The 22,485-nt window shown below is 38.1% G+C and overlaps 1 pseudogene; it reads right to left on the bottom strand.

The window, feature by feature from the left end:
• Positions 1–698: 698 nt before the first annotated feature.
• LOC148721728 (uncharacterized) lies at positions 699–5,967 on the bottom strand (annotated as a pseudogene).
• Positions 5,968–22,485: the final 16,518 nt, after the last annotated feature.

Below are 22,485 nucleotides of genomic sequence, written 5' to 3'. Positions count from 1 at the left end.
TGTCTTTCCGCTGGTAAATTTTCGTTTCCATGCTTTTGTGACTCATGTTTCTTCCTACTAATGAGCACTAGACATCGAAATCTAAATCTAAATATCGTTATGTCGGCAAAATCGTTTAAGACATCACGCCGACTCTAAGATAAAAATAAGTGAAACTATAATAAATATACAACACTATTAAAAACTATTGAAAATTATTAAAAACTATTTAAAACTACCGATAAATAAATTTAAGTTAGTTTGCTTTTAAAAATACGGAGGGATTGGCTGGAAACAATTTCTTTTGGGAGTTTGTTCCATTCAGTTATTGTCCTGGGGAAAAAAGAAAATCTAAAAAATATCTTTATGTCCTTTCGGTACAGTAAATTTACCGTGGCCCATCTTGTACATAGTGGAGAGCCTTGCATGTCTTCTCATGGTTTCAAGTACACCCAGTTTGATTCAAGTTTGTTACTTCTTTGAATAAAGGCTGATAGTTTCTAAAGAAACTGTTTGGGGCTGCGTCGATGGGGGTAACGAGTTAATTTGAATATATCAACAAAGTGGCTTTGGATATTTTTTTTTTCGGCTAGTTTTTTGTTTTTTTTGTTTTTTGTTTTTTTGTTATTGTCCTTGTGCTGTTCTTATCTAGAATCCTAGTTATTCTTGGTTAGAAAAAAGTGCAAAGACAATTTGGTCAACGAAAAAAATTTGTCACAGACTTAGTATTAGGCGAGTTGTTGTGACGGGCAGTTTCTCTCTAAGTGTCCCCAACTGTGACAGTTGCAACAAAAACTGTCCTCATTAGAGTGAGCGAAAAAACATTTGGAACGTCCATATCTACATGCACCCTTATGGATACATTCCTTATTTTTACGGTAATGTACGAAGGACTTCTTTTCATCGTCGGTGTGGTGATACTGGCATTTAAGCCCATTCTTACATTTTGAGTGCCATTCACACGGTGTAGAATATTTCTGGCTCTTTTTCCGTTGCTTCCCTCTGACAACCTGAAATTGCTCTTTTTCGTCGACTTCATCTAGTTCTTCGATTGATCAACTACTTGGGACATCTTCGCCTGAAAAACTTTCCTCGCTCAATTGCTGGTCTAGGCTTTGTAATGCTTCAAACTCGTTGGCGATGCAAATTTCATCCCGTTGGTCAAACTGTCTGCGATATGCAGGATAATTTAAAACCTTTCCGGGGTATTCTCGATCTAGATCGTGAATACTTTATCAAAATGATGTTTCTCAAATTCTTTGTTATCTTTAGCTTTCGCATTTGCAAAAATCAGGATTATGTCCTTAAAATCCACAGGGTTTTGGAACTTTTCTGGCCCTATCATGCAGATTTGGAAAGGCCAGCTCAGCTTTTCGCCAAGCTTCTTTTGCCATGTTTCATCGGGAGTAAAATCTATATCTTTAATGATAGCAGATCCCGTGTCCGGTATCTTGATTGCGCCGAATGTGAAATTAGTAAATGTGACTTCTTCCAAGCGCGAGTCAAGTATATTTATGCTCGTTAATCCTGGGTTTTCCGCCGCTAGCTTTTTCAGTGAATTTGAAACACCATTCTCCCACATCCATATCTCAGTGGACCATTTCATCTGCAAGCTTTTGCTGATAGCTGGTATCATGTCAGCATGCCCACTCGCCATCACTATCTTTCCTTTAAAGACGTAAACAGAAACCAGCGCTGTTATGTCGGCGACCATTTGATGGTCAACTTGCTTTTCCTTCTTGGTAAAAGTGCTTCTTCTGGTGGTGATCACTTTCCAACCACGCTCTCTTATTTTTTGCCACACCGAGTCTATCGGCGGAGGCTCTGATCCATACAGGATTCCCCAAGCAACTTTTCTGTCATTAGCGACAACATCCGTTACCTTTCCAATGTCCAGACGTAGCCTCGGATCTTCTATACATTTCAACTTCAATTTGTTGGCAGCCAACTTCTTTGCTTCGATCCACATATTGGAATCATCATGACGTAAATGAAAACGTGGTCATTGTCTTCACTCGGAGGTTTAATTGGCTGTAGATTCTCTGAGCAAGATGAGCATGTCATGCTTATGTCTTTCAACATCTGATCGACAAAACATTGATGACAGGTCAGGTGATTTTTTCAACACTGCCAAATCTTGTGATATCTTGTAAGATCCTTGTTGCATTTGCAGCAATTTAACCACAGGGTACCTCATTAGATTATGTCGTGACGTAAATGACGATGTTGCGATTTTCACAAAGTTCAGGCTGGTTTTTCCGCGCGGAAATGAAACGCTTCAAACTAATTATCATATCCTCGAAAACAGTACTATTTCCAATTAATAAAGCTTAACCTGAACCGATTCTGAGTTATGGCGCATGGGGAAAATGATAATTGAAAATTTGCTACAAATTGCGATATTTGGATTTTGAAATACTGGTGATTTTTAAAAGCGTTCCCTGAGCTCAAAATTTAATGAAATGGTCCCGTTTTAGACTTATTCCATACCTCAATTCCTCCTATACAAATTTGTTAAATTGATATGAGCCTGCTTTCTTTTGCGCTTTTCAGGAATAAAGTTCATTTGCCTCCACTCGGGGCACTGATTTCCGCCGTTTTACAGCTACCGACGCTCCGGTGTTTCGGTTTTCGTCAATTTTCTAGGATAAAGAAGCAAGTCTGGGGAAAAAAGACCTTACCACATTTCTAAGTTTACTATAAGGTATCTCTAGGCAAAATATCAAGGTTTTCAATTTTTCGATCATGTGCCACATTTTTCGATTTTCAGTCGGTCAATTCAAACATCCACTCTTAAAATTATCACGAATCAAATTTTGTTTCAGTATTTACCTTTAATTTGCGATGGTATTTTTATCTTTATTGCTTAAAACTAGCTTCAACACAATATTTTTCATTCTGAAGTGTTTGAAATGTCGCGACTTGTGAGAAGTAGAGATTTGTTATTTTCGACACGCGTCGAAAATAACAGTCGAAGTCGCCTGTGTCAGTGTTTACATTTATAGAAGTTACCTCAATATGACTGAAACTAAAAAGAACTTTCGATTTCTTTCGAAAGCATAAGCTATTTTTTTAATTATTTTTTAATTTTTTTTTCTATTTTTTTTTTAAGAGGGTATACGTAAATACATGATTAACCCAGTAAAGAGTTTTCTAACACATGGCCCTCTGTAATACAGAACAAAAAAATATAGTATAAAATTCGAAAAATACATACATACAATAATTAAATGAATTTAACACTTAAAATGAAGTTTAAAAATAATTCAATAAAAAATGTCTAATTAGCATAGGATAAACAATATATCGAAACAAACTCGGACGATCAGGAGAAATAGCAATTGCAGTAAAGCAGGAAACGTCATGCAAAGCAGCAAAGTTCTTCAATATGGGCAACGGAATTGAGTTGTGAATGAAAAGTTCGCGTAGCTTGCGCTTAAAAAAAGCAGAGAAAGAAATAGAAGCATTAGGCGAGACAGGAGGAGTTCTTACAAGCTGTTTGATCTTAAGAGGTAGTGCATTAAAAAGAATAGCAGCTACAAGGGAGAACATGCACTTGCCGGAGTTTGTTCGGGGCTGAGGGACCACTAAGTTTCCCGATGCGGCACCCCTGGTCATAGAGGCACTGTTTGCACTGTATAATTACGTCAAGTAGTTGGTTGGAAGAAATAAAACATTTTCATATTATTTTATCGTGTCCAATCGATATGATATAGTGAAATATGGGCGCTTGCCTAACGAAGGATAGTTTGATTGTCACAAACGTATCTCTTGATTATCTGTCGGCAATGTATTAATATTTCACTTTCCGGTAGCTTGTGGAGGCTTACACCTTTTCCTTTTGAATTTTAGTATGTATTTTCACATTCAACCACACGACAGTTCACTTCATTTCGACCATTAGGAGTGTTAGGAATTATTTTCACAAAAGTCAAACAGGTCAACAAGGACGAATCGCCGAACCAAGTTTGACTATTGCTACGTCACAGCTGACGTAAGGTAGGTAGGTAGACTTTATTTAGCCAGGGTGGCCCATTCAGCAACGAGGCTGATATCCAGAGGGGCCCTGGAGTAAAAAATTACAATAGTTAAGAATACAAGACATCTTGAAAACTGGAAATACAGGATAAAATTTAAAAATACAAAAAATATTTATAAGTAAAGGTATAAACAAACATGCAACAGTTTACAAGAATATAGTGTCTATAAATTTTTAAAATTTGTAGGTATTAATTAAAACTTTGAAGGAAGAAAGTGACTCGGCGTTTTGAATACAACGAGGTAAAAGGTCAAAAAAGAGCTGAGCCCGAATACCTTAAAGTTCGTTTTGCAAGGCTTAGTTTCGGTTTGGGCAGGTGCAAATCTGTTCTCCTGCGAGTATTATAGCTATGTACATTTCAATTTCTGGTGAAATAGTCACTCAAATATTCAGGTACTAGATTATTTAGGCATTTAAATACTAAGGTACATCTATGTCTTTTCCGTTTTGTTTCTAGTTCAGCCCACCCTAAAACATAAAAAGTGTCTTTAGGAGAGTCACGCCTTAAAACGATGCGGGCAGCGCGATTTTGTAACCGTTGTAGGGTTTTGCTGGAGGTGGCTGACAATTCACCCCACACGGTGTCCGTATTACGCAAGATTGGCTCTATAAGTGTATTGTAGACACAATTCGCTGCTTTAAGACTAAGGCAAGATCTTATTCGGGCTAAGATTCCCAGTCGCTTGTTGACTTTGTTACAAATCGTGTCAATATGCTCTTTCCAGTAAAGCTGCTCTCGAGCATAACCCCGACTCTCTTTATGTCCTTTTCTTGGATCTGCAGTACAAATTCTGGTGAGTTTTGCAGTAATTGCCTTGTTCCAAAAAGTAGTCCTTTCGTTTTGCTATGATTTAATATTAGTCTGTTACTCGTCAGCCAGTGCTCAACTCGTTTGAGATCTACTTATAGATTTTCCCTGATGGCGTTGACATGGGACCGAGAGTAGTAGATGACTGTATCGTCGGCGTACATGCTAATTTCGGAGTGCATCAGACACTTAGGCAGATCATTTATGTAAATAAAAAATAGTAATGGTCCTAATATGGAACCTTGCGGAACGCCAAAGTCTACAGGAAGGCTAGATGATAATTCTTTTCCATATTGAACCCTCTGCTAACGAGTTGTTAAATAATTTCTGAACCAAGTTAAACTGTGTCCTCAAACACCAAAGTGCTGTAGCTTATGAAGAAAGCAATGTTGATCAACGAAATCAAAGGCCTTTTTTAGATCGATAAAGGCAGCTCCGGTTAACTGTTCCTTGTCCATGTGTTCTAAAATATGATCAACTAGGTAAACAACAGCGGTTTCAGTCTCTCCTAACTATGTTTCAGTAGAATGTTTCTTGCGGAAACCGGACTGAAACTGGCTGAAAGAACTTTGTTTTCATCAAGAAAGGACAATAGTTGAACTTGAATGGCACGTTCCATCACCTTGGAAACCAGGGGGAGAACTGAAATTGGACGATAGTTGTTCTCGTCATCCTTCTTCCCAGTCTTGTAAATTGGAGTGACTCTAGCTTCCTTCCACTGTGATGGAATTTCACCCGTCGAAATAGTGAGGTTTATAAGATAAGTGACCAGCTTGGCTATAACGGAGGCTGCATCTTTAAGGAGTTTTGCAGGGATTTTGTCGAGTCCAGTAGCCTTTGATAATTTTAGTTTTGTCAGCTCATTGCGCACAAAACTGGTATCAACAGAAAATAGAGTAAAGTCCTCAACTCTAGGGACTAAAATTTGAGGAAAGGCAGAGGCTTTAAAGACATTGCATAAATTCCTTGCAATCGATGTAAAAAACTCGTTGAACTTTGTCGCTGACAAATTTGATGGGCTACTCTTGGTTGTACATTTCTTTTCATTCGGCAAGATATTGTTTAAAGTCTTCCACATTTCCTTAGAGTTCTGGTCATCTGAGAACTTGTTTGAAGAGTAGTTGCATTTCTCTTTACGCATTTTGGTGGTGACAGCATTGCGTAATCTTTTGTAATTACTCCAGTGTAGCTCATTATTTGTTGATATACTTTCTTGTGTTCATAATCACGCTTATGCATGAGATCTTTAATCTCAGGCGTTAACCAGGGAACCGATCTTCCGCGAACACGTCGTGTTTCAATTGGTGCGTGTTTGTCAGCTGCGTTCAGGAATAGATCTTTGAAAGATACCCACGCCTCATTGGGAGTTTGTTCAAGTTCCAAAATATCCCAAGGGATATATATTTTTTAAATCATCACAAAACAGAGCGGGGTTGTAGTGTTTATAATTACTGATTTATATCATTCTTGGTGGTGGAAGAGGGACTCCGTGAATTTTCCTAATTCCAAAAATAGCCGAATGATCGGAAAAACCGATCGGTAAAACTCCAGATACATAGAGTTCGGACATAGAAGTAAAAATTAAATCGATTAAAGTTCTTGAGTTTTGGGTGATCCTTGTGGGCTCGTTGATTAATTGCTTTAAATTGAGAAGATTCATGGTACGCTGGAAATGTTTTGTTGTCGCATTTGGTGAGATGTAGTCAAAGTCAAAATCACCGAGAGGGACTGTTTCAATACTTTCGTTTGTTCGCCGATTTAACATTTCTTCCAAACTCTCCGTGAAAGTTGATGGATCGAGATTAGGCGGTCGGTATATGGCTCCAAAAAGGATCTTTCTACTATTCGGTTGTGATAACTCGAACCAAAGAGCTTCAATATCGCCGGCGCTGATGTTCATGCGCTCAGGATTGAGATTTTCGGCTATGTAGATAGCAATGCCACCCCCATTTCGATCTCTGTCTCGTCTCAGTATCTGATAGCCCGGTAAATAAAGTTCAAAGTCCAGGAATGAATCGTCGAGCCAAGTTTCGTTCAGGGACAGGACGTGAGGCTTGTGCTTGTCACAAAACAACCGCAACTCAGTCAACTTATATCTCAGACTACAGATGTTTATATGGAATATCCGAAGACCTTTCTCCTTCAAAGGCTGTGATGGACCAGATCCTGGGTTGGGAGAAATATCGTTGGCCAAGAGATGGCCAATATGGTAATATCCAAGATGGCGTTTTTCTAACCATAAAAGTTATAAAAATGGGCAACTTCAAAGCGCTTTTGTCGCTAATAAAAAGCAAATTGGAAAAAATGGCAGTTATTTTCGAAGTCCCGAGGAAAAGTTCTTGTTATTGAGATAAAATTTTTCTGGACTGTACTTTCCCTTTAATTGCACGATCCCGTAGGGTGAGCGCTGATCGTATTCTTTGAAAAATTTACACGTGCTGATTCAATTGGCCAAAATTTTACTCGAAATCATCTGATTACTTCTAAAAATCGAAACAAACTCTGCCGATCATAAAACATATTGTATGAGCAAGTCTCTAAAAGGTTTTTGTAACTACTAATTCCAACAGTGGCAACAATGTCAAGTCGAAGCTAACTGAAATTTATTATGTGTTTCCCGAGTGTCTCAATGTCTTCCAACACGAATGCCACACCATTTAAGACACTGGTCTAACCTGGTACACTGTACAATATCATACAGTCAAGATGTCAACATTGTCTCTTATGCATTACAAGTTTTTTTCATAGGGTAGCTGAAAAATTTGGACGCAAAATTGAGACTGATCCAAAAATATCATCATTCGTTCATGCTGCACTCACATTGCAATCCTACATGGCCCTCCGTCCTACTCTGGTGCTCTATGCCATGTTCTGGCATCGTTCGATTTCAGCATGGTATCATCTAGCGGGACACTTAAACCGTGTGTCTGCTTCTTGCATCTAGCACTCTTTCTCGACTGTTGTAAATTAAACGACCTTTTAAGAAAACTTTCTCAAAGCAAAAAAACTTAATTTGAAACGGATCGGCGAACCCTTCACAAATCGGAAAATCAATTTTTCAGGCCTACAGAGTTTTCGAGTCTTAAAAAAGGATTCAACAGCCGTCGGATGGTAGCTTTGAGAGCACGTGAATCTAGCAAATATAAATTCTGGCAGAAATTACCTTTTAAGAAACTTCAAAGTTATGGTTGTTTCCATGATTATCAAGCTTTCAAAATATGTGTACATTGATGGGATTATCTATGCTTGCTCGTGCATGAAAGCACGAATTCTAAATACTGCTAATCCTCTCTCTATGACACCTTTAACCCTTTAACAGCCATGAGTGATCAAGACAGAACTTCTCCTTACAATATCAATACAATGTCAAGCCGACGAGGTATGAGAATAAGGAAAAAGGACAATCAGGGGATTATCAGTTGATCCAATATCAAACTCTCCAAAGTAACATTGTAAGAACTGTATGGCAGAGTAAGTTGAGCTTCTATCACGCAGCTGGGTTCATGCGGGGTGGTGCATTAAGGCTGGAGGTTGCTACCCGATTGGTTTATCAATATTTCAAGAATCCTTCATACCTCCATCAGTTGTCAAGTTGACAAGTGATGAGAATAAGGAAAAAAGAAAATCAGGGAATTATCAGTTGATCCAATATCAACTTCTCCAAAGTAGTATCATAAGAACTGTATGGCAGACAGTAAGGAGAATTGCTAATGAGATCCTAGGAGTGAAAGGCTTAAGTAACTTGACCTTCTATCACGCGGCTGGGTTCATGCTGGGTAATGCATTAAGGTTGGATGGTGCTACACGATTGGTTTATCAATATTTCGAGAATCCCTCATACCTCCATCAGTTGTCATGTCACAGTAAACTTTTAAAGGGTCTCCGCTGTTCCCGAGGTCGATCCAGTACTCCCCGTTTCCTTTCGATGTCCCATTATCCAAGATATGTTTACAAGAATTTCCAGGCTTTTCTTTAACGTGACCGAGGATCGCTAGATGCAACGAATCATAACGGAAATATATATGTCAGGCGTGAGTTGCGCCTAAATTTGATTGGTGTCCTCAAATATTCTGAAAAGTAATCGCTTAACAATACAAAGTGATGAAAATTATAAATGGTTGGCTATAACAATAATGATAAAACCCTTTCACTACCATGGGTGACCAAGTTAGAGTTTCTTTTTGCATTATCAATACAATATCAAGCAGACAAGGAAGAGAAAAAAGTATTAATTAGGGGATCATAAGTGGATCCAATTGCAAATTCCCCGAAGTAACGTCATGTGAATTGTATCGCAGACAGTAAGAGGAATTTCTTATCAGATCTTGCGAGTGGAAGGGTTACATCTTATCAGATGTCGGTCAAAAAGTCAGAAATTCAGAAGATCGTCACTTAAAGTTTTATCAGTAAAACAGTGTTCCCCAGTGTATCTCGTAGAACATATACAGCGGTATCCTTTATCTCCAAATCCTGTTTGACAGCGGCCATTTGATGAACAAGGATTGCTGGTGCAAAAATTCTGTTGAGGCAAAAAGAAATTCGATTACATACTTAATTATTCATTTCATGCCAGAAGAGGCAAGAAATTGCCAGAAAATACGATAGAACCTCGCTAACTCCAACTCCAAAAGGAACAAAGAATGGGTTTAAGGAAATTGGATCTTCCCAAGGTACCAGGGAGTTCGAGTTAACCGAGTTTCAGTTACTAGAGTTCTACTGTTGAAGGGAGATATTAGACAAGAGAAAATAAAAAATTTGTGAAAATAGCAGAGAATAAGAGGAAAAGAGATTGAAAAGGAAATGCTTGTCGTAAAAGTAAGGAGAGATGGAGGCAAAGAGGAAATAACCAGTGCGTAATACATAAGGGCGCGACGATTCCTTTCCTTAGTTTGGTTTGAGCTGGAAAACCCGCCAAGGATAAGTGTTTTTTAAACGGGGTTAGAAGAACACAGTGCGCCTGAGGGGAAATCAACTCATTAACGTCTTGGCGCAAAGTTGAGAAGTATGTGCGATGTCTTTCGTTTTACTCAGCTAATTTTGTGGTCTCAATTCATGGTATAAGACTTCTATGGAATTGAAAGACTAATACAATAATACCTCAACTGATCTGTAGATAAATCCCTCTCGATTTTTAAGATCTCCAGGATGAATAATATGATCTGAGTCACTTAGTTCACATCTATTCCCTCCGTCATGTTCAGCTCCAAAGTTGATCGACACACAGTCGTGTTCAAGATAGCACCTCAATTCACAAGTGTCCATCGAGTTTATGACGAGCGAAATGATCGTGTGATTCAACAGAGATCTCCCAACCATTTGGGGCCCAAACTCTAGAGTGCGACAATCGTCTACAAAAAGAAGTAGCAGAGTAAAAGAGTTTAATCAACCAGATCTTCAATTTAGAATAATCAGTTCATACCACAAGGTGCCAACTTGAAAACGATTTTAACCTGTCTAAAGTACAGAACAGACTAGTGACTGAATGGCGAGTGTTTTCAAAAGGCTTGGACATGAGCGGCTGAGATCGTGGCCGGCTTTTCCTAGGCTAAATAGGGACCAGTCATTATCACCTGCGGGGAGGGGGGGAAGGATTTTGGTTTTGTCACGATAATATGTACCTGACCCCCTCATAAGGCTCTAAAATATTCTTATGCTTCCCCTCCCCCCCCCTTTACCCCCGCATTAGCAATTAATTGGCAGTCAATTTTCCATAGTCCCCTCTTTATATCCTGTTGACGACGATTAATCCCCAATCCGTTCTTCCTGAAAACTAAGTGATACCCTAGGCGATGACTGATGACTCCCTTACAGAACGTATTTTTAAAAAGCAATAACATTATTACCCCAGATTTTCTTTGTCACCTGAATAAACCAAATGCTTGGAAAGTGTCAAAGAAAAATACTTGGAAAAAGATTGAGAACGGGGTAGAAGTTTGTTCTTGCGTGCTATCGATTGTTTCAAATGGAGTCGCGAGTGTTTTTGCACCAGTCTTGGAAAACGATGGAAAGGTATGCCACTGATTTTCTTAACGTAGCCTTGTTGTCTATATTAACATCTGCTTTTCAGTATCCCCATTTAATCTTATTGTCAGTGATGAGGCTCTTACAAGTACAATAAAAGCTATTTTATGGTTTTGATATATCGTTTCAATTGCGGGCATGCATTGTATGCTAACTTCTATTTCCGTCCAGCGCAGGTGCAAACTCAAGTCCAATTTAGTTTCCTTCTTATGAAAACGATTCGCTCTCAAATCTAATGAAACTTATATCATACGAAAGGTTAGATCTTGAAGTTTATCTATCTTTTAGTTTTTATGATGCGAAATTAAGAGTGCGTACAAACACGGAAAAATTCTTCAGAAAGCGACTTGACACCCTCTAGGAGTTCCTGAAGGGCAAACGGATCAAACTATAATTATTAGAATAATAAGTAGAATGTCAGCGATTTTCTCTCTGATGGCTGCATTTGTTAGCTCATTAAAACAAAGAGTTTTCCAAACGAAGAAGGAATGGTTTCGCTGTTCGCTAACTGATCATAATCTTCGTGATATCAACATGTTTTATTTCGTTTAACGTTCCATTATTCAGTCATTACACCTTTCCCTTTTCGTAATATAGTACTACATCTTCATTAGCTTTCATTTTATGTAAGTTTCACACATAACGTTTTAGTAAGTCGCCACATGTGGCGATTTCACTTTAAGTGGTGGCGAGTTTTGTGGTGAAGAGTTTGTTGTGATGGCGAATTGACCGTAAACCCCAGGATTATCTGATTTTTGTCTTACTGTGCATGAAATGACTCGAGATTCCAAATGATTTGTGACTCACCCTTTCCTTGTACGATTTCAGTCAGCGTGAGAACCATGAATAGAAAAATAATTGTTTGTTTTAGCTTGAAATACAGCTTTGACTGAGCCATCAAATCCAAGTTCGACAACTAGTGATTGGAGAATAACTAACGACAGCTACGGATCACAAGGAGCACTTAACTGATGGACGCTTCGAGAACGGAAGATTAATTTCTCGAAAGACGTACGGTCTAAACGGAAGAACTAACTTTGCAAACACGTAAGGGTGACTTCATTAATAATAGAACATTCTAGGGCGCCCGTGATCACTGTTTGCATTAATAGTCTACATGCCGAGATCAACAATACCAATAGTATTGTTTTAGTGAGTTTCTGAGTTTCATTTTCGTTTACTTAAGGGATAGAAATGTCGAGTTGGCATCACAATTCCAGCAGCCTGTGACGGTGGACGTTTATAATGCGTAGACCTTAGTGCCAACCGCTTTTCAATCGCGGAGGAAAATGAAATGAAATTTTATCTTCGTTATCGTTTTCGCTGCGCAGTAAAAAAACTAAATAGGACCCCAATTTTCGTTTCTCGTTGTTGTTTTCGTATAGAATTTGGAAAAAGGATTGCAAGTCAAGTCGTTTTTCGTTTTCCGCCAATGACACTGGCAAGATAAAAGAACTGGCGGCAAAATAAAATAACTCGGGGCAAAACAAAATCAACTCACGGCAAAAACGGCAAAATTTGAAATTCACTTAAGCGTCAGCGGCTAATATCGATCGTTCAAAGACTGACTGCGTATTGCATATGAACGGAAATGTATTTAAATATGGCGGATTACGAATAACCTTAGTATTTCAGCAATCGCCTGTGTTTGTTGAGTCTTTTAAAATTCATTTGAGGGTCAAAAACTGATTGCTCTTGACACTGTATTTCAGAAGGCGGGTTAAGAAATTGTCCTTTCCTGTGAGTCTTGCAAAAAAAATGTGTTCTTGAATGACAATTTTTTGCTGTATATGCGGTAAAAAAAATAAACTCAGGGCAAAAGAAAAAGCCTCACGGCAAAAGAAAAAGCCTCACGGCAAAAGAAAGAAACCTGAAGGCAGAAAAAAAAAAGCCTCATGGCAAATTAAAGAACCTCCCAGCCCCCTCGCTCTCTTTTATGCCGTGAGAATATTGTTATTTCTTTTGCCGTGAGTCCTTTTCTTTTGGCAGTGAGGTTTTCTCTTTTATCGTGAGTCTTCTTTTTGCCGCGTCTACCCTTATTTCGCGGGGATCTGTCGTAACATGATTAGTTGTTATTTTAGCTAGAATTAATTTTCCCACGGAATGTCAGTTTCAGTGCCATTGGTGGAAAACGAAAAACGACTTGACTTAAATTGCAATCCGTTTTCCAAATTCCATACAAAAGTGAAAGACGAAAATTGAAGTCCAATTTCGCTTTTTTTTTTTTACTGCGCAGCGAAAAACTAAAAACGAAAGCGAAAAACGAAAAACCAAAAAACCAAAAACGAACAAACGAAAAAACGAAAAACGAAAAACAAAAAAAAGATAATGAAATTTCATTTTCATTTTCATTTTCCTACGCAATCGAAAAACGGTTGGCACTAAGGTACACGCATTGTTTATAGGAAAGATATTTTTCTTTAATTTGAAATTAATTAGAACTTTTTTCGTGTGTTTAATTCAGTGATGAGGGATTTTCAGATCTACGTTGTCTTTCTATGACGAAATGAAGTTACTAAACGTAATTGGAAGATATCTAACATTGATTTATACTTAGTTCCAAAGAGTACATTTCGATTGCTTCCTAATGAAACATTCTAAATTAGCAGAACTGTGCAAACCTAATTCTCCTAGCCCTGAGCATAGCATATTCAGAACACAAACGATACTAAAAAAAAGTATGTTTCAAAAAACGCAGATATGATTCATATCTCATAGACCGAGCACCCGCGTATCATCTCTGTTCACGTTATTCCTGAACTTATATGTGATTTTTACGCTAGAGATATCGACCTTAAAAAAACTTTTCAGAAATTTTCAGAAATAGTATTCGCAAACTCATGTTTGATCTCTGCATCTGTATCTGTTTTATTCGTGACTATCAAGAATTATTAGAGAGACGACATCGTGACTGACGATTCGATTTCCGTTGATGTCGTACGAAGAGTTTAGATCCGTGACAATATCTAGAGAAACTAATAACATTCTGAAAACAGGAAGTCTCTCACATGCATATTGAGTTATTACCTGGATAAATTGAGGACTCCATTGCAGTTTTCACCAGCCCGAAGAGTCAATCATCTATGCACTAGATTTGACAATTTCCTTCCTCCGTTTGGAGTTGACAAGTGGAAGTATGGAGATAACATGGGAGAGATACCTTTCTCTGTCGATAAGGCCATCTACCTACTGGGCATTCAGCTCTTTGGCAGCTTCGAACGATATGAAGTCACAGTTAAAGTTAGGAGTCATGGCTGTTGCATCACATGAAATTGTGTGGCGTATCCGTGTTCCATCCTCATGGTACGGCGAAGGACACAACTGAACAGTCTATTAAATGTCACGCAGTGCCTTTTAACTTCACTAGGCATGTGCTGTATGCATCTTTGTGAGCAACGTAACCACGCAGCATTTTTACAACTAGAAGTGCCCTGCTCTGTTATTCCGAGAAACTGCTATGTCCGCTTGATCAGGGCTTGCACTTCATGCCCCCCTGGCGTGATAAATTATGACAGAGTTTCCTCTTTAGAAAGGAAAGAGGAAACTTTCAGAATCAAGGAACGGTTTGAATCTTGATCATGATTATCCTCCTTTATTTGAATGTGTATTTGAATCATCAGTCCGCGAAGACGCAAACTAATCGGAGAAAGAAATTGTCATATTGACATATTGTTCGATGTCAATTTCATTCAAATCGAACATGGGGCAATGATCCCGCCGCCACCTCCTTTATTTATTTTTATATTTACTTTTATATTTCAATATACTAGGTTTTAGAACACATAAAGATCACATTTAGGAGTGGTCGGCTTGGTCTTTCACTTCCAAGGGCAATACTTGAATTTGCACCTTTGGAAGTGATTGATATTTAAAATCTCCATAGAATATCAGGGCATTGTCCAGCAAACAGACGATTAGAAAATCAAACTGATCAAATAAGAGGCTAAGTGGTATTTTTCAGCGATTCCACACCAGTTTTACAACCTATTTACAGGAGGCGCCGTGGCCAAGTGATCAGGGTGCTGGACTTGTAATCCGGTGTCCCGGGTTCAAATCCTCTATTTATCTATTTATCTATTTATTTATTTATTTATTTATACAGGCAGGTCCAATTCAGCTAAGCCTGGTTTAAATGGAGGCCTGTATACTAAATGATTTACTTAGAAATACTTAAATTATATATAACTGAGATAATTAGGTAATTAAGTGAATGAATAACTAGGTGAAACGACATAGAAACGAATGATATAAATCAACTATATAAGTCTTAAGCTACTAGATTTGGAGGTGCAGAAATGCAGCTTAAGACCCTTCTTATAATTCGAATGAGAAGTTTCTATCCTAAGCTTGTAGGGTAAATCATTCCATGCTTTAGCTTCGTTGTAGCGAAAAGAACTTTGGTATTTAGTGGTCTCTGCTAAAGGCAAACGGAGAAGGTCCTTGTTCTGTATGTTATATGCGTGGAAGTCGCGCGAATAGTGAAAATCGTTCAACAGGTAGGCAGGCGCAAGGCCATTAAGGTGCTTGAATATCTGAAGGCAAATTTGATACTTCCGACGTGATTCTAATGATGACCAACTAAGAGTGCGATTTATTTCATGGTATTGTATTTTGCAAGTAGTGTGCGGTTTGTCCAAGTAGTCGCGGTTTGTTTTTCCACAGCCATTCCAAACAACAGAACAGTAATCAAACAGAGGAAAAATCATAGTGACATTTGTACAAAGTGATACAAGCCTCTCAAGGGATGACCGTACGAGCTTTGCGTAGCATGCCCAACCGAGATGAAATTTTAGTTGAAATAAGGTCAATATGGTCATTCCAAGAGGGGCACGGATCAAGCATGACACCAAGATGCTTAAGCTCGTAAACTCAACCCACGGCTTTATCACGTGCTGTAATACAAAAGTCAGTAACTCTGGCGAGCTTCTGTTGTGATCCTACGAGCATTATCTTAGTTTTCTGCCACTCATTGGATTTGTTCTCAGTTGCCCCTAGTTCAACTCCTCGGCTGCGCTCTGTAAATAGCCCACTAGTCTGCCTCCTGCCAGTGGGGATTTTTAAGCACTTAAGCCCCTAAGGGGGAGCTTCAATTTACGTATTTAATGATTTTGATCATCAAAAACCCGAAACCCGCAAGCGTACCTAACATGCAAATCAACTTAAACTTAATCCTTACTAATTACTGGGTAAATGCTGATCTAAACAACAACACCACTTGGCCAGGGAGGTATATCTTTGCTCAGTCGGCGCTTTCTTGTGTAGCGGTGAGGCGATTCGACCGTTGAAATTGTAACTTAAGCGTGAGCCAAACATTGATTTTTACTCAACCTGACTTTTTTTAAGAATCATGATGATGATTTTCACGTGACATCATTAAATTCCAAAATCCAAAAATATATCCTCATCAGGCAGTAGCCGGGTCTAAATTCGTGTCTGTCTCCATATTTTCAGCTCAATAGCATGCTTGGTTTGGAAAGTAGCGCAGTTTGAAGTTCAGAGTTATGGTGGTTGCGTGTCCTAAAGCTCCGATCGCTTTTATCGAAAAATATAGACCTATCTAATGATTTTGGTTACTTTGGAGAATTTTGAATTTTGTCAACTAATAATCCCTTAAATACATATGATACACGATCCTCGCAGTAGATAGCGCTATTTAGGCAATAGCGAAAATCAGACCTGAAAAAAATCAGGCCTGTACGGGATTCGAACCACTGACCTCTGCGATACTAGTGCAGCGCTCTACCAATTGAGCTAACAAGCCAACTGGGAGCAGGAAGTTGAGTTGATTCGTAATAAACCCATGAAAGTGATAAATCAGATACAATGAAATATATGAAGTTCATATATTTTGAACTGCGGTATGAGATACATGTGATACACGATCCTCGCAGTAGATAGCGCTATTTAGGCAATAGCGAAAATCAGACCTGAAAAAAATCAGGCCTGTACGGGATTCGAACCACTGACCTCTGCGATACTAGTGCAGCGCTCTACCAACTGAGCTAACAAGCCAACTGGGAGCAGGCAGTTGAGTTGATTCGTAATAAACCCGTGAAAGTGATAAATCAGATACAATGAAATATATGAAGTTCATATATTTCATTGCCTAAATAGGCCTGATTTTTTTCAGGTCTGATTTTCGCTATTGCCTAAATAGCGCTATCTACTGCGAGGATCGTGTATCATATGTATCTGATACCGCAGTTCAAAATATATGAACTTCATATATTTCATTGAGTCTAATAATCCCTTAGTTGATATTTTTTTTTATCCCCATCACGTTCCTGCTTGATATTGTATTGATATTGTTAGGGGAAATCAGTTCTGTCTCGGCCATACTTAATTAAGACACTCACTGGGCCATTGAGCAATGATTTTAGGTTATTAGGGCGAAGTATTGTCATTCGATCAAGTCCGAGGCTCTTCCAGCGTGTACGTGACAGAATGTGGTAGAATTTCTCCTTACAATATCGATACGAAGTCAAGCAGACAAGTTAAGAGAATAAAGTAAACATTTTTATTTGGGGGATTATTAGTTGATCTGATACCAAATTTGGTCAAAACTATCGAGTAAGAACAGGGCCATAACTTCTTTATCAACATTTAAAGCAAATATTATGAGGGAGAATCTTGCTACATTTATTACTGATGGCGGCTGCATAAACTGTTGCATTTGTAATTCTTAATTAACGGGAGCTTAATTGTTACTTTATTGTAATTGTCAAGTACCAATTAAATTTAGTCGTAAGTATAGGCAATTTAACATATTGTAAAAATTTCATTGAAACCTAGATATTTATACACCCGCTATATATTTATACACCGCTACTAAATATCTTAGCGTGATTTTTAGATTTTAGTGTAATTTTAAGTGTCCCCGGTAAGAAGACCACTTGTGCTCAGCTAGGAGATTTGATACGATAATAAAGTTACTGACACGATAATAAAGTTACTGACTGACTGACTGACTGAAATTCTCCTAGCTCACAAAATAAGAATTGTATAGCAGATACTTGGGAGAATCATCAATGATATCTTGGAAGCAGTAGGGTTAAACATTTATTCGTACTACGCATAAATCAGTTGTATCCCTACCAACAGCTTTTTCCTCAGCAGAATTTAGATGCTGATATAACAATAATAATAATAATATTTATAATAATATTACTTCTACTGCGCCTTCTCTATACAATATTCAAAAGTGCATCATAATGATATAACTTAATAACTAAACTTACACCTCTATTATAAATTTTACAAATCTTTCAATAAAGCTTACAAACTATTTACATTTAAAAATCTAATATAGAAAAATAACAACTGCAGAAGAACTTCTAAGATACTAATGGATAAAAGAAAATTACTAACATAAGCGAAATGATTCCTTGTATAAAAATGTTTTAATCATAGTATTAAAAGATTCTAAGTTCCTTGCTTCCCGTGCAGACCTAGGTAACTTTCTCCAAACTAACATCGTAAGAACTGTATTGCAGACAGTAAGGAGAATTGCTAATGAGATCCTGGGAATGAAATGGTTAAGTAAGTTGAGCTTCTATCACGCGGCTGGGTTCATGCCGGGAGGTGCATTAAGGCTGGAGGTTGTCACACGATTGGATTATCAATATTTCAAGAATCTTTCATACCTCCATCAGTTGTCATGTCGCAGTAAACTTTTGAAGGGTCTCCGCTGTTCCCGAGGTCGATCCGGTACTCCCCCTTTCCTTTCGATGTCCCATTATCCAAGATATGTTTACAAGAATTCCCAGGGTTTTCTTTAACGTGACCGAGGATCGCTAGATGCAACGAATCATAACGAAAATACATGTCTTAGGCGTGAGTTACGCCTAAATTTTATTGGTGTCCTCAAAAACTCTGAAAAGTAATCGCTTAACAACACAAAGTGATAAAAATTAAAGATGGTTGGCTATAACAATAATGATAAAACCCTTTCACTCCCATGGGTACCCAAGACAGTATCAATACAATATCAAGTAGACAAGTGATGAGAAAAAAAATATCAATAAGAGGATCCTAAGTGGATCCAATTGCAAATTCTCTGAAGAAACATCGTGTGAATTGTATGGCAGACAGTAAGAAGAATTTCTTATCAGATCTTGCGAGTGGAAGGGTTGAATCTTATCAGTTGTCGGTAAGGAAGGCAGAAATTAAGAAAATTGTCACAAAAGTTTTTACCAGTACAACAGTGTTCCCCTGTGTATCCTGTAGAACATATACAGCGGTATCCTTTATCTCCAAATCTTGTTTGACAGCGCCCATTCGATGAACAAGGATTGCCGGTGCAAAAATTCTGTTGAGGCAAAAATAATTCTCTTACATACTTAATTATTCATTTTATGCCAGAAGAGTGCAAGAAATTGCTAGAAAATACAGTAGAACCCCGCTAATTAGAACTTCAAAAGGAAACAAATAATGGGTTAAAGGAAATCGGACCTTGCTCAGGGAGTTCGAGCTAACCGAGTTCGAGTTACTGGAGTTCTACTGTGGAAGGGAGATATTATACAAGAGGAAATAAAAAATTTGCGAAAATAGCAGAGAATAAGAGGAAAAGAGAGATGGAAGCAGAGAGGAAATAAACAGTGCGTAACACATAAGGGCCCCACGACTCCTTTCCTTAGTTTGGTTTGAGCAAGAAAACCCAGGATAACTGTTTTTTAAACTGGTTTAGAGTGCGCCTGAAGGGAAAACAACTCATCAACGTCTTAGCGCAAAGTTGAGAAGTATGTGCGATGTCTTTCGTTTTACTCAGCTAATTTTGAGGTCTCGATTCATGGTGTAAGACTTCCATGGAATTGAAAGACCAGTACAATGATACCTCAACTGATCTGTAGATAAATCCCTCTCGATTTTTAAGATCTCCAGGATGAACAATATGATCTGAGTCACTTAGTTCACATCTATTCCCTCCGTCATGTTCAGCTCCAAAGTTGATCGACACACAGTCGTGTTCAAGATAGCACCTCAATTCACAAATGTCCATCGAGTCTATGACGAGCGAAATTATCATGTGATTCAACAGAGATCTCCCAACCATTTGGGACTCATACTTTACAATGCGACAATCGTCTACAAAAAGAAGTAGCAGAGTAAAAGACTTTAATCAACCAGATCTTCGATTTAGAATAATCAGTTTATACCACAAGGTGCCAACTTGAAAACGATTTTAACCTATCTAAAGTACAGAACAGACTAGTGACTGAATGGCGATTGTTTTCAATATTCAAAAGGCTTGGACATGAGCGGCTGAGATTGTGGCCGACTTTTCCTTGGCCAAATAGGGACCAATCATTATCACCTGTGGGGAGGGGGGAAGGATTTTGATTTTGTCGCGATAAAATGTACCTGACCCCCCTCATAAGGCTCTAAAATATTCTAATAATTCCTCTTCCCCCTCCCCCTCCCCCTTCCCCCCTGCATTAGCAATTAACTGGCACTCAATTGTCCACAGTCCCCTCTTTATATTCTGTTGACGACTATTAATCCCGAATCCGTTCCTCCTGAAAACTAAGGGATACCCTAGGCGATGACTGATGACTCCCTTACAGAATGTATTTTTAAAAAGCAATAACATTATTACCCCAGATTTGCTTTGTCGCCTGAATAAACCAAATGCTTGGAAAGTGTCAAAGAAAAATACTTGGAAAAAGATTGAGAACGGGGTAGAAGTTTGTTCTTGCGTGCTATCGATTGTTTCAAATGGAGTCGCGAGTGTTTTTGCACCAGTCTTGAAAAAACGATGGAAAGGTATGCTACTGATTTTCTTAACGTAGCCTTGTTGTATATATTAATATCTGCTTTTCAGTATCCCCATTTAATCTTAGTGTCAGTGATGAGGCTCTTACAAGTACAATAAAAAATATTTTATGGTTTTGATATATCGTTTCAATTACTGATATCCATTGTATGCTAACTTCTATTTCCGTCCAGTGCAGGTGCAAACTCAAGTCCAATTTAGTTTCCTTCTTATGAAAACGATTCGCTCTCAAATCTAATGAAACTTATATCATACGAAAGGTTAGATCTTGAAGTTTATTTAACTTTTAGTTTTTATGATGCGAAATTAAGAGTGCATACAAACACGGCAAAATTCTACAGAAAGCGATTTGACACCCTCTAGGAGTTCTTGAAGGGCAAACTGATCAAACTATAATTATTAGAATAATAAGTAGCATGTCACTGATTTTCTCTCTGATGGCTGCATTTGTTAACTCATTAAAACAAAGAGTTTTCCAAACAAAGAAAGGAAAGGTTTCGCTGTTCGCTAACTGATCATAGTCTTCGTGATATCAACATGTTTTATTTCGTTTAACGTTCCATTATTCAGTCATTACACCTTACCCTTTTCGTAATATAGTACTACATCTTCATGAGCTTTCATTTTATGTAAGTTTCACTTATAACGTTTTAGTCAATCGCCACATGTGGTGATTTTACTTTAAGTGGTGGGGAGTTTTGTGGTGAAGAGTTTGTTGTGATGGCGAATTCACCGTAAACCCTAGCATTATCTCATTTCTGTCTTACTGTGCATGAAATGACTCGCGATTCCAAATGATTTATGACTCACCGTTTCCTTGTACGATTTCAGTCAGCATGAGAACCATGAATGGAAAAATAATTGTTTGCTTTAGCTTGAAATACAGCTTTGACTGAGCCATCAAATCCACGTTCGACAACTAGTGATTGGAGAATAACTAACGACACCTACGGATCAGAAGGAGCACTTAACTGATTGACGCTTCGAGAACGGAAGATTAATTTCTCGAAAGACGTACAGTCAGTAAACGGAGAAACTAACTTTGCAAACACGTAAGGGTGACTTCATTAATAATAGAATATCCTAGGGCGCCCTTGATCACTGTTTGCATTAATAGTCTACATGCCGAGGTCAACAATACCAATAGTATTGTTTTAGTGAGTGCCGTGCAGCTGCTCTGAAACCGGGTTCTAGTTCCGGAGTTTCATTTTCGTTTACTTAAGGGATAGAAATGTCGAGTTGGCATCACAATTCCGGCAGCCTGTGACGGTGGACGTTTATAATGCGTAGACCTTAGTGCCAACCGTTTTTTTAATCGCGGAGGAAAATGAAAATGAAATCTTATTTTCGTTATCGTTTTCGCTGCGCTGTAGAAAAAACAAATTGGACCCCAATTTTCGTTTTTCGTTGTTGTTTTCGTATAGAATTTGGAAAACGGATTGCAAGTCAAGTCGTTTTTCGTTTTCCGCCAATGGTACTGGCAAGATAAAATAACTGGCGGCAAAATAAAATAACTCAGGGTAAAAACAAAATCAACTCACAGCAAAAACGGCAAAATTTAAAATTCATTTGAGGGTCAGCGGCAAAAATCGATCGTTCAAAGACTGACTGCGTATTGCATATGAACGGCAATGTATTTAAATATGGCGGATTACGAATAACCTTAGTATTTCAACAAACGCTTGTGTTTGTTGAGTCTTTTGAAATTCATTTGAGGGTCAAATACTGATTGCTCATGACATTGTATTTCAGAAGGCGGGTTACAAAATTGTCCTTTGCTGTGAGTCTTGAAAAGAAAATTTGTTCTTGAATGATAATTTTTTGCTGTATATGCTGTAAAAGAAATAAACTCATGGCAAAAGAAAA

Source organism: Stylophora pistillata, chromosome 10 (genome assembly GCF_964205215.1).
Source record: "Stylophora pistillata chromosome 10, jaStyPist1.2, whole genome shotgun sequence".
NCBI lineage: Eukaryota > Metazoa > Cnidaria > Anthozoa > Scleractinia > Pocilloporidae > Stylophora > Stylophora pistillata.
Note: the sequence above shows the minus strand (reverse complement) of the source record. Positions and strands in the feature narration are given on the sequence as shown.